General features: G+C 41.7%; 2 pseudogenes; both read left to right on the top strand.

Annotated features, from left to right (window-relative positions):
* Nucleotides 1-4,465: 4,465 nt before the first annotated feature.
* Nucleotides 4,466-5,325, top strand: LOC101602306 (annotated as a pseudogene).
* Nucleotides 5,326-12,643: 7,318 nt separating this feature from the next.
* LOC101605991 lies at nt 12,644-14,515 on the top strand (annotated as a pseudogene).
* The last annotated feature ends 1,715 nt before the right edge of the window (nt 14,516-16,230 follow it).

Here is a 16,230-nt window from a genome sequence, read left to right on the forward strand (position 1 = left end):
TTATAAAATATCCCAAGCCATACAAACTTGGAATACTTGATGAGAAAAAATAAATGTTCTGCATGTGAAAGCCACCACCGGAAGGCCTACCTTGCTGGCTCCATTTCCTTGCTGGTCATTCCTCAGGTGGAGGCGGCGGGCATCTCCGCCGCCTTTCCTTTGAAAAGGACTAGCTATGAGGCACAGGCTCATCCAGCTGCCCACTGCAGAGCAGCAAGTGAGCCAGCACAAGCCAGCCACGCATGCGCTAAGCGCCTGTTTGCTACATTACAAGGGTCTTCTCAGAACACAATGACTGAATTGGGGGCGGGGCAACGACCGCCAAGCTTTCTCAAAGCTAGTGAGGGAGGTGCACCCGAAACATCTGTGAACTAAAGTTAATTGTCGTGTCGACCTCTTTTTAAATATGTGTAAAATTATCAGGAACTTTTTTATTTTTTTGCTTCCGAAGATAGCTTTATAGCCACCACTGTCCAGATAAACCTGACTTACATTCTCCTTGTTTTCTCTTCATGGCTCAAAGAGGCTGCGTTGGAAAACATAAAATAGCCCAAACTACAGTTAATACAAACATATCAGACACTTGAAACACTATCATATTAAAATTTTCCTAACTATAAAAAGATTATACTTTTTTGTTTGTTTGTTTTGTTTTTCGAGGTAGTGTCTCACTATAGCTCAGGCTTACCTGGAACTTGCTATGTATTCCCATGGTGGCCTCCAACTCTCAGCAACGCTCCTACCTCTGCCTCCTGAGTGCTGGGATTAAAGACATGCATACGCCACCACACCCAGCAAGATTCTACATTTTTGATGAGGGTAGTGGTGTATAGCTCAGTGGTGGAACACTTCTTCAGTATATGCAAGTCCCGGGGTTTAATCCCTAGCACTGGGTATGGGGGGGGGACTTTTTATTAATCAAATTTCATTGGATCCTTTTCCTCTCTCTCTCCCTCCCTCCCTCCCTTCCTTCCTTTCTCCCTTCCTTTATTCTTTCTTTTATTTTTTGGTTTGGAGACATGGTCTCCTGTAGCCTAGGCTGGGTTCAAACTCACCATGTAGCCAAAGATGAACTCAAACTTCTGATCCCCCTGCCTCCATCTCTCAAGTGCTCGGATTACAGGTCTGTACCACCACACTCAGTTTATATTTATTTATTTATTTATTTCACACAGGGTTCTACTCTAATCCAGGTATTCACTCTGTAGTCCTAGGTTGATTGACCTGGAACTCACAGTGGTCCTTCTATGTCTGCCTCCCCATCGGTGGGATTAAAGGCATATATTATGACACCAGCTCCATACTCAGTTTTATGTGGCTCTGGGAATGGATTGTAGGGCTTCATAAGCTGGTCAAGCACTCTATCAACTGAGCCATGTTGCCAGGCCTGTTTTCTAATTTCATTTATTTTTTCAGATAAACTATGGAAATACTCACCTGAGCATTCCAATGTAATTATTGTTTAAATATAGAATTAAGTGATCATTCAATTAAGAAAATTCTATATTCACTTTTAACCCTTGGCAAATTAGATCTCTACCAAAGACATAAAAATGAAAGTTGCTTTTATCTATGAAATTTGCATACACTAAAATTTTGTGGACTGGGGAGATGGCTTAGTGGTTAAGGTATTTGCCTGCAAAGCCAAAGGATCCCGGTTTGATTCTTCAGGACCCCCTAAAGCCAGATGCACAAGAGGGTGCAAGCAACTGGAGTTCATTTGCAATGGTTGGAGACCCTGGCACGCCCATTCTCTCTCTTTCTCTCCCCATCTTTATCTCTCTTTTTTTAAAGGGTACTCTGAATTTATTGGCACATTAGCATATTGGTGTAACCCCAAAATTGCTGTTTCAGTTTTATTATGGATCACATAAAAAATGTCCACATCCAGTTTTTTTTTTTTTTCTTTTTTGAGGTAGGGTCTCACTCTGGTCCAATCTGACCTGGAATTCACTATGGAGTCTTAGGGTGGCATAGAACTCCCAATTTTATCTCTCTTTTTAAAATATTATTTATTTATTTGACAGAGAAAAAGAGAGAGACACAGAGAGAGAGAGAGAGAGAGAAAGACAATGGGTATTCTCTCTCAAGTCTATGAGTTTCCTGACAATGAGATTCTGACTTGGATTTTAAAATTATACCAAATGATACAATGCTATTTCATCTGAGGGAAAAAAAGGGGTATTTATTTGTTGTTCTTAATGTTCTTAACTGAAGTCTGTGTCAAATCATGGATCCATGGTGTTTTGCTAATGTATCCTTTCCACTGCAGTCCCACAGGGACTGACTGAGGCCTTCATGTCCCCAGAGCGAATACCATAACTCCATAGAGGATGGCCTGCAGGGTAATGAGAACTAGGGTAAGGGAATAAAAAAGAATAACCCATTATAATTTATGTAAAATAAAAAAGAAGCAGGCATAGAAGACAACTGGGTATTACATAGTTCAAGATATTCACATTCTATGATTTATCACAGACATATGGGCCATGTGCAAGGATATTCATCAGCTATTATATAAGTTAAATATTGTTATATTTATACAGTGATAATTCCTGATATTTACATAGTATTTATAACATCCAATAACCCTGTTTATCTATGGGGCATAGCATTTAAGATCCCAGTGTACACCTGAAGCAACAGGTTGTAACAAATTCTATGAAACTACAATTTTTCAGCTGGGCATGGTGGCACATGTCTTGAATCCCAGCACAAGGGAGGTGGAGGTAAAAGGGTTCTTGTGAGTTCAAGGCCAGCCTGGGACTACAGTGTGTTCCAAGTCATCCTGAACTAGAGTGAGATTCTACCTCAAAAAAAAAAAAAAAAGAAAAAGAAACTATGAGGCTGGAGAGATGGCTTAGCGGTTAAGCACTTGCCTGTGAAGCCTAAGGACCCATATTAGCCAGATGCATAAGGGGGCACAAGCGTCTGGAGTTTGTTAGCAGTGGCTGGAGGCCCTGTTGTGCCCATTCTCTCTCTCTCTCTATCTGCCTCTTTCTCTCTCTGTCTGTCGCTCTCAAATAAATAAAAATGAACAAAAAATTAAAAAAAAAACTATGATTTTTCTTCTACATGGCTAAAAAAGAAAAGAAACAGAAAACAAGGAAAGAAAGACATCAAAATAATAGAAGCCCTGGTTGGCAGGAGGAAGGGCATTAGTGGAAGGGACATGAAGGAACTGGCTCTCATCCTTACCTGCATTGCAGTCAATGCATTTTCCTTAAGTTTCTGCATCATAGTTTCTACTTCTCTCTTAAATTAGGATAAGATAGGTTTCACTAAATTAATAGAACAAAGATGGAGACAATTCTGAGGCTATTGTGAGGGAATATTTCCTGGGAGGAACTTCTGAAAGGCTTAAAGTTCTTCACGATTGCTGCCAAATGCTTACAACGACATCCCCATGACTTCCCTGAGTGAGACCCTGGCAGATCACTCACCTGAAAAATGCCAATCTCCTTAAACATGGTTGTCTCTAAAGCTTTAATGTTGCTGAATTTATGGGTTCTGGTCCATGAGTGAAGGTCAGATTTGGTCTTGTATTAAGGTGGATCTTTCCAGAAGAGCCACAACTAGAATATCATAGCTGGGGAGGGGATATGATGGAGAATGGAATTTCAAAGGGGGAAATGGGGGGGGGGAGGGTATTACCATGGGATACTTTTTATAATCATGGAAAATGTTAATAAAAGTTGAGAAAAAAATAAATAAAATAAAAATAAAAATAGAAAAGAATATCATAGTTGTCCTTATTCCAGAGGTTGTGAGAGTATCTACCAGGTAAATAATGAAATGTCCTGAGCAAATCATTTAGATGCTTTAGATGGGAAGAAAAATAAGACTACCTCTAGGTTACTTTTTATTCTGTTTTATTTTGCTTTACTAAGGATTGACCCCAGGACTTCCAACAAGTTGAGCAAGTGTTCTTCAACTGAGATCCACATCTAACCCAAGGAACATTGTATCTTTGCCTGACTGGAAAGTTACCACACTTGAGTAACTCTTCAGAATAAACTTTAAACTGCAGCTGACACAACACAGCCACAACTCATAGGTCATCTAAATGCTTCCTGAGCTAAGCTTTGCTTCTGGCACTTGAGATTTGGAGGTGGGGCTGGCAATCTAGGACAATAATTCTAAAGCTGTCAAGGACATACATACTTTGCAGCCTTTTCATGATTAAGTAGGTCTGGGGTATGTTGGATGATTCTATCTATCAAGCACCCATCCCTTTCCTCCAGCCCTTGGTGGAGTTTTTGAGTGTGAAACACTCATGCACATAATCTGGGATTCATGTTTCCTTTCACCTATGATTTGTAAGATTTACTGATTTCTCTCTACCTGCTGCTGCAGGATGGATATAGTTAAGTGAACCACTAAAGAAAAGCAAATATTGGAACACATGGTAAATGGCGTTGTTAGCGGAAAAGTCGAGTGTTGATCACGCCCACCCAGCTGGGCGATGTGTAGTGACTCCCACAAGGCTGAGCCTGGGACCAAGCTCCTTGCCTTGAAGGTAGAAGTTCCTTGAAAGAAATAGATTCAAATCTCTATTGATGAAGATTACCAGCACAGGGTGATGTCGTTGAATTTCATGGTCCTGAAGGAAAGGAAAAATCAGAAATGCTGTATCACTTAACAGCCCGATGTGTGCTTCCAAAATCGGAGGGTGGACTGGAAATAGAGTCTTGTTTATTGATACCGATTACCACTTGGACGTGCTCCGGCTCATGACGGTTCTTGAGCACAGGTGTCACGAAGCTCTGCTCCGAGGAAGCCGGGGAGCTCTGCCTGGCGAGGCTGTTCTGGTGCAGTGCAGAGGCACCACTCAGCCGCTGCTCACGCTGCACTCCCCGGAGGCCGTGCCGTGGAGTCTGGACAGCCTGTGGGCTTTTGAGTGGATAGACCGACTGAGGGGAGAAAGTGTGGCCTTGCAGGAGGTTACTCTGAGAAAATGTTATCGGCTTTTCAAGAAACTTGTTGATAAGTATCGCCTGGTTCTTTTCTCAACAATGCAAAGTCTATTGCAGAAAGCCTCAAACCCGCCAGAAGGACCTTCCACTGCCAAGCACTTTGTCACTTTGTGAACTTTGTAAGGCATGGCAAGGAGGGGTAAAACATAGACTATTTTTCTCCAAAGAAGATGGTTCTAAAAGCAACAGTAGATTCTCATTAGTTTCACGTCATGTAAAAAGTAACAATATAGAAAAGAAAAAAAAAAACACTTTTATTATCAGAGGAAGTGGGGTTGAATTTTGTTTACATAAATATCATAAAATAGGACAGGTTTGTGCAAATCTTAAAAATTCTTTTATAGGATAAAGTGGTTTGATTCTAAAGTCTAAAACTGGGAAAATTAACAGTGTTTCTATACAGAATGGATATGGATATACACACACACACACACACACACACACACACACATTTGGTTTGGTAGGGTCTTTCTGTAGCCCAGGCTTACCTGAAATTTACTATGTAGTCTCAAGCTAGCTTTGAGCTCACAGAGATCCTACCCCAATCTCCTGAGTGCTGGGACTAAAGGCATGTGCCACCACGCCCAGCTCAGAATGGATTTTTTAAAGTGGTACAATAAAACATCAAAGTATTCTTGCTCTATGACATTAAAAATCTGGGTGACATTAAACTTTCTACTAAACTTTTTTCAAACTCAATAAATGATACAGATTTATAGTATATATTTTGTACTTGGAGTTCAGTTAACTCATTATTTGTCTAGAGAAGTTTAAATGAATTTCCAATCACTTGCACCTTCTCTTGGAGACTGTGGCTTTAGAGAGCTTTAATTTCTATGTGGGAGAGGAACATGTGGGGTTACTTTTTATCTGCCTCCCAAGTCAGGAACTGTGAATGTTAGGGATCTCTCTCTCTCTCCTTCTCTCTCTCTCTCTCTTTCTCTCTTTCTCTCTTTTAGTCTATATGACTCAGACTGGCCATTGAGGCCATTGATCCAGAATCCTGCTTCATTCTCTGAGGTAGCTTGGACTATATGTCATACCAGTATGTCTGACCAGCCAGAATATTTTGACCTCAGTTACATTGAATTAAGATAGGTTTACATCATGGTTGGGTTTCTGTATAATTACTCAAACACAGGGAAATGAGATCCCAAAGTTTATTCTTAAGTGTTCATCTCTTCACTGACAGACAAGTCCTGAAAAGTACATCAGTAATGTATGTTGTTAGTATTTTCTTAGTAATGTAGCTGAGAGTGAGGCATGTCTAGAGACTTTGATTCTTTGGTTCAGTGCAACTGGAATCTGGAGCATGCGTGTAGCAGTTTATGCAATAATTTGTAGTGAGGAAGGAGGAGGCTCATGTATTTAATCCAAGACAAGATGCATATCTGGCATTCACACTGACCTCCATCTCCTTGGATCTATATATCAGAATGCCACATATCACATATGTATCTGAGTTATTCTGTGGGAGAAGTAGGTTGTGTTCTTGTGGGCATGTTCATTTACTTGTTATCTATTGAGTTAAAACTATCTACCTGTTAATCCACTTATACCCTAGAGGTTTTGTAGGAGTGTAAAAGCATGCTATAGAGAGGTTTAAATGTCTTCATAATGCAGGTATAGTAGACCTAACCTGCTGTCTGTTCCCCCACCCATGACCTGGGCCTACTCTGCCCACACGCAGGCTGGGCAGTCCTTAGCCAGTGAGGGATAGGAACTGTTGTGTCCATACTCCAGTGCTCATGGGCTCTGGTGAAAGAACACCTAGGGATTCTTGGAGTGGTTGCTTTGGGGGATTACCTAGCTCTGAGGGATTCTGGAAGTGGCTGCTATAAGGGAATGCTCAATTGCTTGCAACAGTGATCACACACTTTGTACTGCCTTCCTCCTTCCTTTTTGACATTTTCCTATTTTTGTGAGGTCACATGGGATTGTCTCCCTTAACAATGAGAAATTCTTATCTAGGAACTATTGTTGGTGTGGGATGGGGAGATGGCTCCGTGGGTAAAGAGGCTTGCTTGTAAAGTCTGCTGGCCCAGGTTCAATTTCCTGTCCTCTCATGTAAACCAGATGGGCAGTGATCAAAGGGAACCAGCTGTTATCTGACCATCAGTAACTCCCTTCAACTACATTATGAAACTGAAATGAAGGTGCAGTTGGCACTCAAGCAAGATTTGTAGGATCACATTTCCATTGGACAAACCATCACATCTATAGGTTCTCACTAAATACTCTTATTTTGGTATTAATATATATTATTTTGTAAAATATTTATTTATTTGCAAGTAGAGGGAGAGAAAGGGTGCCCAAGGGCATTTTGTGATTGCAAACAACACCAGATACTTACACCACTTTTTGCACCTGGCTTTATGTGGGTACTGTAGAACTGAACCCCGGCCATCAGGCTTTGCAAGCAAATGCATTTAACCCACTGAGACATTTCTATAGCCCTCTACTATAATTGTAAACATGTAGTTCATCATTTTTCCATTTAAAAAATCTTTATTATTCATATGAGAGAAAGAGAAAGGGGCAGATAGAGACTGGATGCACCAGGGCTTCCAACCACTGCAAACAAAGTCCAGAAGCATGTGCCACCTTCTGTATCTGGCTTACATGGGCTGTGGAATTGAACCTGGGTTGTTAGGCTTCACAGGCAAGCACTTTAACTGCTATGCCATCTCTGTATCCCCTTTTCCCATTTTATTGCATGTAATACATGTTACACAGAAATACTTTATACATCATTAAAGGAATTTATAAACATTTGTGATGTTTACCTCTGGTTAGGGTTTGATCTGTAGAATATATCAATCCTACTGGAGAATACTGCTCATTATAACTCAAAGAAGATGTGAGAGTACAGTTCCCTTGCTCCTCAAGCCTGGACAAGTGTGTGTGGCAAATGTAGATGAAAATTGCAAGAATTGTTGCCTTGAATATAATGACATGCTCCATTTCTCCTTTGTATAAATGAAGTTTCAATTTAATAGACTGTTATTCACAGATTTACAACTTATTCTTCAGGACATGATCTTAAAAATAATGAACTTTTGTATTAAATTATCAGTTGTATATTAATGTGTCCAAAGACTTAATTATCTTAAAAAGATATGCCATTCAACCTGATGGAAGACTTTAAAAGCACTAGTATTAAAAATTCTTTTAAAATAAAAAGGAAGCTGGGCGTGGTGGTGCACACCTTTTATCCCAGCACTCGGGAGGCAGAGGTAGGAGGATTGCCGTGAGTTCGAGGCCACCCTGAGACTCCATAGTGAATTCCAGGTCATCCTGGGCTGGAGTAAGACCCTACCTTGAAAAACCAAAAAATAAAATAAAATAAAAATTAAATTAAATTTTAAAATAAAATAAAATAGAAAGAAAAGCAAATATTCAAAATGGAGACAAGATTGAGATTTAGAATTATAAATAATATTATAACTTCTTGAACAATGTGACCATTTAATTATTTTATTTTTAATATTTTATTGATTTATTTGAAAGAAAGAGAGAGAGAGAGAGAGAGAAAGCCAGCCAGCCAAGTCTTCTAGCCACCACAAATGTACTCCAGATGTATGTGCTACCTTGTGCATCTGGATTTATGTGGATACTGAGGAATCAAACCTGGGTCCTTAAATCAGAGAGCCAGAGCCTCAGAGAACCCCAACACCTCATCACTAAAGCAGACCAAACATGAACCCAACATGGCTCAGGGAAATTTTGCAGAAGAGGGGGTGGAAAGAATGTCAGAGCCACATGTTGGGTCATGATATGCAGAGACATTTATCTTACCCATAAATGTTGGCTAACTCCACAATGCACGACCCATATACCTCAACAAGGAGGGGCTAGTAGGGAGGGGGTAGGTCATGGATGAGCCTAATAATGGTACCAAACTGACTGTATTTGCTGAATATAAAACTAATTAATAAAAATAAATAAAACCTGGGTCCTTAGGCTTTATAGGCAAGGATCTTAAGTGCTGAGCCATTTCTCCAGTCCCATTGAATAATTTTTAATGCCACATATCCACACAAGCAACTCAAAAAGCTATGTAGTGACATATGCAAGATGCATATAATCTTTTAAGACGAATGAGTGCATGATGTCACAAAGGCTACAGAAATCCCTTTATTCTGACTCTGTCAATAGAAATACCTTTTAAGAAAAATATGATTGAATAGTAAATTCAAATTATACCTAATGTATATATATATGTGTATATATTATACCTAATGTGTATATATGTGTATATATAACCTGTATTAAAGATGAATCTCATTTACAAAAAATGAATAAGCATTACCATCAAAACTACTGAAATGGGCTGGATAGATAGGTTAGTGGTTAAGGTGCTTGGACCCAGGTTCAATTTCCCAGTACCCATGTAAGCCAGATATACAAGGTGATACATGCATCTGGAGTTTGTTTGCAGTGGCTAGATGCCTTGGCATCCCCATTCTCTCTGTCTCTGTTGAATCAATCAATCAATAAATAAATAAATAAATAAATAAAATATTTACAACCCTATAAGGAATACCTGAAACCCCATGGAGGAGGGTCCCCAGCAGAAGAGGGCAGCGCAGGCAAAGGAAGGTACCAACACATGATGTATCCATAGAAAATATGTTAATAATAATAACAAAAAAAACAGAAATGAGCAAAAAATTTTAAATCATGATAATAGGGCTGGAGAGATGGCCTAGCAGTTTAGGTGCTTGTCTGAGAAGCCTAATGACCAAGGTTTAATTATCTAGACCCATATAAGCCACATGCACAAGGTAGCACATGCATCTGGAGTTTGTTTTAAGTGGCTGGAGGCCCTGACATGCCCATTCTCTCTATTTGCCTTTCCTCTCTCTCTCTCTGAAATAAATAAATAATTAAATATTAAAAAATGATAATCTTACGGATGATTGGGCTTCTGCGTGAGAAGCAAAATACTTAGTAGCAGAGGCCAGTAAGTTAAAAAGGAGATATAAAGGGAAGAGAAAGGAAGGGAGGAGGGTACTTAATAAGTACAATGATGAGATGGGGAGGTAATATGATGGAGAATGGAATTTCAAAGGGGAAAGTGTTGGGGAGGGAGGAAGAAATTACCCTGGGATATTTTTTTATAATCATGGAAAATGCTAATAAAAATTTTAAAAAAATGATAATCTAAAAGTAATGCACACAAGTAAGTTGGTTCATGGATGAATTCTGTAACCATAGAAGCAATCCCAAATGATTTCCATGTATTGTATGTAAAAACAAAGTTTTGGGGTGTAGAAATGGCTGAAAGGTTAAGGTACTTGCCTGCAAAATGTAAGGACCCATGCTTGACTCTCCAGATCTCATGTAAGCCAAACACACAAAATTATATGTGCATTTGGAGTTCAATTACAGAGGCTGGAGACCATTTAGTGAGAAGTTTCTTCCTTCAATGCCCCTTCTTCTCTCCCTCTCTCTCTCTCATAAAAAAAGGGACATTTTGTTGGGCTTACCTCAAAAAACAAAACAAAACAAAACAAAAAAAAAATGATCTCTTAAGGATACATTTGCAAAGCCAAATCTAAAGGAAACAAGGAAAAGATCAATAAATGTAGATCATTTAGAACCTGTATTACATAAAGATGAATATTTAAAGTTTTATATTATGCAGTATACATTATTATGAAACCTCTGGTGAACAGACCTAAGGGAAGCCATCTTAGGCCACTCAGCCATCTTGACACTCTCAAGGAGCCATACGAAATTGAAGATTAGCACAGAGCATAAATTACAGGAGTGAGGATGGGTCTCAGTAAGGCATCTGGTATTTGCTCTCACCCTGAGGTCAAGATGTTCTGATATTTGGTATCTGCTTCATATCTTGTGCTAACTGCAAAAATTCTGCTTTTGTAATCATGCTAGCTTCACTTGCACTTGCTAAAGACAATTCTGTGTGGAAGGGGTAACTGGGGCTTTTTCAGATCACTGTAAAGGAATGTGGTTTTTGCCTTTAAAAACTCACTGTAAAAGTAGGACGGGGTGTCAGGCATGGGGGTGCATGCCTTGGGAGGCAGAGATGGGAGAATCACCATGAGTTCAAGGCCACCCTGAGACTACATAGTGAATTCCAGGTCAGCCTGAGCTAAAGTAAGACCCTACCTCGAAAACTCAGAAAAAAAAAAAAAAAGTAGGATGGGATACTCTCCTCCTTGCTGTGAGGGGACAGACATCGGCAGGCTCAATAAAGACTCTTCTTTTAAATTTTATTTGGGTGGTCTTCTGTTCATTTTTGATCTGGGATTCTCTACATTTGGAGGCCCCTGTGAAACATATTCTCGCTAAACTGACTCCTGAATCTGGTCTCACAGAGTCTTAATTTCTTGGGACTCTACTCTGACTGTGGGTCTAGGCCCTAGGGGGCAGCCACTGAAAGACATTCCTCAGCCCCAGGGACATTGTCCAGACCCTGGCAGAAAGGAGTGGCAGTCAAAGGACATCAACACTATGAGTGGAGAGCCATCTGGTCTGAAAACCTTCAGAGGTAAGTGGGTTTCAGTGCAAGACTGGATGCAGCACTACCTCCTGGGTGGTGGCGAGATGTTGCCTCAACCCCTGGTCTGTCTTTTTCAGTCCTGTGTGGTCACGTGTCTGTCTTTCTGTTTAGTGTTTTTGTCCTTTTGTACTTAACATTTTTGTATCCTCCTAGGAAACCAGCTGCAGCATCTGAAAATTCCACCATGGAACAGACAAGCTCCACATCTATACATCTAGCCCACTGCAATGTGTCCTCACTTCCTTACTAACTTTCCCTTCTTCCAATAGCGGGCCTCTGACTTAAATGCCACGAGAGATGGCTTTTATTTGAGGAAGTTCTGTGAATTATACTGGCTATCTTTTGATATGGGATGGCCATCAGATGGAACTTTGACCTCCCAGCTGTCGAATGGTTGTCCCTGGGTGACCTGGACACCGTGACCACCCTGGGAGAAATTGAAAATTGAAAATTGGAATTAAGACTAGTCAAATTTTGGTTTGTAAAAATATTCAATGTGAGGTCTGAAATTACACTGGAAGTAATTTCAAGCTTTGGTTTTTGTCTCTGGAGTTATAAATAGAATGGAATTTAAAATGAAAATGCATAGCTTCTGAATGAATGAATGAATGAAAGTGTGAGGGGGAGATGGTTGTCTGCAGTCTGGATGAAAAGTGCTCTTGAAATGAATGTGTGTGTATGAGAATATAGGTGGCTCACAGCCCTAAGGCTGCAGAGTGATTTCTGTTCTGAGCAGTGCCATTTCATTGTGGGGGATGTCCTCCACCAAACCCACTGTCCTAGACTGCATGACCAACTTTTACTATTGAGTGCCCCCCAGAAGGAACATGGAAAGTAAATAAGATTATAGGCAGGGAAAAATGCAAGATTCTCCTACTCTTAAAACGTTGTACAATGGAGGCTCAGCATGCATGGAGGCACAGGCAAGGCTGAGCTGAAAGAGGAAGAAGAAAGCGACACTCATCTCTGGAAGAAAGAAGAGATCTCTGTAGCACTTCCCTTCAGTGCTCCTGGACCATGTCACCAAGAGGAAGAAAAGGGCTGTGAGACTGACTTGGGAGCCAGGTGGGAAACAGTTGCCTGCACCTGCCAAACCAAGTAACTCTGCCTGGCACAGAGCACAGATACGGTGATGATGAATGCAGGGGTAAGCACCTCTGCTCTCTTACACTCCACCTCAGACACAAGTGTGGGCACACCCATCTTTTCTGTTGTGGACTATGTAATATTCACCATACTGCTGCTTCTCTCCCTAGTCATCGGCCTCTACCATGCTTGCTGTGGCTGGAGCCACCATTCTGTTGGTGAGCTGCTGATGGCAGACTGCAAAATGAGCTGCCTTCCTGTGGCACTTTTCCTGCTGGCCACCTTCCAGTCAGCTGTGGCTATCTTGGGAGTGTCATCTGAGATCAATTGATTTGCAACACAGTATTGGTTCCTGGGCTGCTCCCATGTCTTGGGACTGCTGATTCCTGCTCACATCTTCATCCCAGTCTTCTACCAGCTGCATCTTACCAGTGCATATAAATAATTAGAGCCTCAATTTAATAAAGCAGTATGAATTTGTGGAACTGTGACCTTCATCTTTCAGATGATGATTTACATGGGGGTTGTACTCTATGCTCCATCCTTGGCCCTCAATGCAGTGACTGGCTGTGATCTGTGGCTGTCAGTGCTGACCATCTACACTGCACTGGGTGGGCTGAAGGTTGTCATCTAGACAGCTGTGTTCCAGAAACTGGTTATGTTCCTAGGGCAGCTGGTAGTTATCATTGTAGGATTAGCCAAAGTGGGTGGCATGGGGCATGTATGGGAAGTGGCTTACCAGTTTGGCTACATCTCTGGGATTGAACTGGATCCTGACCCCTTTGTGTGACATACCTTCTGGACTTTGGCCTTTGGGAGCATCTTCATGATGCTGTCCTTGTTTGGGATGAACCAGGCTCAGGTGCAACGCTACCTCAGTTCCCACACAGAGAAGACTGCTGTGCTCTCCTGCTATGCTGTGTTCCCTTGCCAGCAAATGGTTCTCTGCATGAGCTACCTCATTGGCCTGTTTGCCTATTAAAAGGATGACAGGAACACGATGGGCACCCAGCAGCATCAAGCAGCGCCAGATCAGTTAGTTTTCATTTTATGATGGACCTCCTGAAAGACCTGCTGGGCCTCCCTGGACTACTTGATTCCTGCCTCTTCAGTGGCTCCCTCAGCACCATATCTTCAGCATTCAATTCACTGGCAAGTGTTACAATGGAAGATCTAATCCAACCCTGGTCCACTCAGTTCTCTGAAACCTGAGCCATCATGCTTTCCAGAAGCCTTGCTTTTGGCTATGACCTGCTTTGTCTGGGCATGGTCTATATTTCCTCCCAGATGGGATCTGTGCTGCAGGCAGCAATCAGCATCTGTGGCATGGTTAGGGGTCCACAGCTGGGACTCTTCTGCCTTGGAATATTCATTCCTTGGGTCAATCCTCCCGGTTCCATTGTGGGTCTGTTGGCTGGACTCATTGTGGCCTTCTGGTTTGGCATTGGAAGCATATGACCAGCATGGGCTCTGGTGTGGCACCACCTTCCCTCGATGCACCCAGCAATCTGACCACTGACACTGTGACCACCCTCATGCCCTCTACTACTCTCCCCAAACCCACAGGACTGCAGAGTTTTTATTCCCTGTCCTATTTATGGTACAGTGCCCTCAACTCCACCATAGTCATTGCGGTGGACTTCATTATCAGTCTGCTCACTGAGGGAATGCTGGCCAACCCCTGAACTCTGATACTATTTATCCTGTGCTGCCAAAGCTCCTCACCCTCCTGCCCCAGTCCTGCCAGAAATGGCTTGGTTTCAAAAGCCACAGCCAGGACTCCCCTGTGAACACTGACCTGTTTCCAGAGAAGATGAGGAATGGAGTGCTACAGGACAGCAGAGAGGAGGAGATGGCTGAGAACAGTTCCACCTACCAGGGGTGTCGTCCCACCTATGTTGTTCAGGAGATCTCCCTGTGACATGTGAATCCAACACCCAGCCTCTCTCCTCACTGAAAGGCCACCCTGTGGGGATGAGTCACTTCATATGTTCCTTAGGGTTGAGTTGGGCTGACCTAAATTACAAAAAGGACCTTGTTCTTAAAGATTCTCACTTGCCTTGGAAACTGTCAATCTTGGCTATGTGAGAGTAAGCACAGGTTTTTTCCATATCACTTTACAGTCTTTTCTCTTTGGAACCAGGCTTATAAGATATAGAATTATGCCCAAGTGGAGATAGAAATGAACCCTCTGGGAAAAGAATGTTGACTTCTGCTCAATGTAGCCAAGGATCCTTGGAGCTAGTAGAAATAGCCCTTCTGATTATAACTGCCTTGGGGCCTAATTGGGAAAGACTGGCCAACTCTACCTTTAAGCATGAAGTTCCTTTGTTAACTGTCACTTCCCTTTGAATCTTAAGAGCCACAGTGGGCCTTTTAGGTTGTCTGTGACACCCAAACCCCTCTCATTCTTATCTGCCTACATTCATTCTTTTTTAAAAATTTTATTTATTTTTATTTATTTATTTGAGAGCAATAGACAGAGAGAGAAAGAGGCAGATGGGGGGGGGGAGGCGTGCCAGGGCCTCCAGCCACTGCAAATGAACTCCAGACAAGTGCACCCCCTTGTACATCTGGCTAACGTGGGTCCTGGGGAATCGAACTGGGGTCCTTAGGCTTCACAGGCAAGCGCTTAACTGCTAAGCCATCTCTCCAGCCTTACATCCGCTCTTGAGAGGAAGTCTTTGAGGTCCCTGGACCTCTTATAATAAACTGATAGAATCATCTACTTTGTGTAGAGGGGCCAGGTTTCCATATCAAGACTACCTCTAAGATGAGCATGGAAAATGTAGAGTCAAGGAACCAGGGCCCTGACCAGGTCCTCTATACAGTGCATTTGCCTCTGGTCTCTAGCCAGGCCATTCTGGTCATTGTGTCATCCATGCTCCTATTTCCTTTTGGAGTTTCTTCCTTATGGTGTCTTTGTTCCTAGGGAATAAAAAGCTGTTAGACAGAGATTTTATTTTTTTTAAAAAACTTGTAAAATGACAGGATCAGAAAGCTGTCTTGTAGCCCTGAATTTAGCTCTCCCTTGAATTTAGAAAGAAAAACGTGATTAACTAAGTCCTAATGTGTTCCCTAGAGCAAGAAGTAGAACAGGAATAGTTAAGTTCTGGGCCAGTCCCAGGCAGAAGCACCTGCAATGTGTCATTTAGTGCTTTCCGTTGAAGGGCTTGATCTGCAGATGGCCATGTGACCCTGGGAATAAGAGGGGGCGCCTAGCACACATCTCATTGTTGGAGAGACAGGACACAGATCTCTCTAGGGTTTGTGCTGCCCCCAGGAGAATTCCTGATGGCTCTTTTTTCTTAGCTTCCCTGCCTTGCTGAGTCAGAGGGAGCTGCAGGTGTAGGGAATCTGTTTCCTGGCCCCAGCATGATGGTTGGTGAGCTCCACATCTCTGTCAACAGATAGAGGCTTCTTATAAGAAATTTGTAACTGTCTTTAAGTTTACTTTATTTTTCTATGCTCCTATAGAATTATGATAAGAAAATACCTCAAGATTTATGTTTAAATTTGGAAGTGCTTGATGCTGAGTTTGTCAGAAAGTTTCTAATAATGTTTGAATCTGCTTTCATACTTTTTTAAAAAGCAGTGTTTCAGGAAAGTTATAAGAGAAAAAATAGTTCCAAAATC

This window comes from Jaculus jaculus, chromosome 3, assembly GCF_020740685.1.
Source record: "Jaculus jaculus isolate mJacJac1 chromosome 3, mJacJac1.mat.Y.cur, whole genome shotgun sequence".
Classification (NCBI taxonomy): domain Eukaryota; kingdom Metazoa; phylum Chordata; class Mammalia; order Rodentia; family Dipodidae; genus Jaculus; species Jaculus jaculus.